The sequence below is a fragment of the Penaeus monodon genome, chromosome 28, assembly GCF_015228065.2.
Source record: "Penaeus monodon isolate SGIC_2016 chromosome 28, NSTDA_Pmon_1, whole genome shotgun sequence".
NCBI classification, from domain to species: Eukaryota; Metazoa; Arthropoda; class Malacostraca; order Decapoda; family Penaeidae; genus Penaeus; species Penaeus monodon.
Genome location: NC_051413.1, coordinates 27,878,014 through 27,878,513, shown reverse-complemented (window position 1 = coordinate 27,878,513; position 500 = coordinate 27,878,014).

Sequence of the window (500 nt, the reverse complement as noted above, 5' to 3'; positions counted from 1 at the left end):
AATAATGCATTTGGAATGAGAAAGCTGTTGACCTTTGCTAGAGACACGATCCATAGGCGAGCTGGCTGCCTTGTGCGACGCCGTAACTATTTCCCTGTTGGCACTTGACGCTTTCAGGTGTTTCCCGAACATTTCAGGTGTGAGCTCTATCTTGCCTTGGTTCACAAATACAAGTAAAATGTGCAGTTATTTCTCTTTTTAGGCGTATCCCATAGTGCAGGCGGAGCAACAACAGGTCTCACATGAACTACGCAGAAAAGTGTGTTTGTGTATACGAATCAGTATAAAGAAAATTACGCAAGTGGTTAGACTTCCAGAAGAATGAATTTACAACTCGATTAAGTGTATTGCTTGTGGGCTTGTAATCCTGAAAAGCGGCTGTGGTAATTCTTGGGTGTACGATCACATCATTGACTGAGGTGATTATTGTGATTATACTAGGAAGTACTTCATGATGAAAGCTATTAATGATAGTAATTTCTATTAACAAAGTTTCTAGA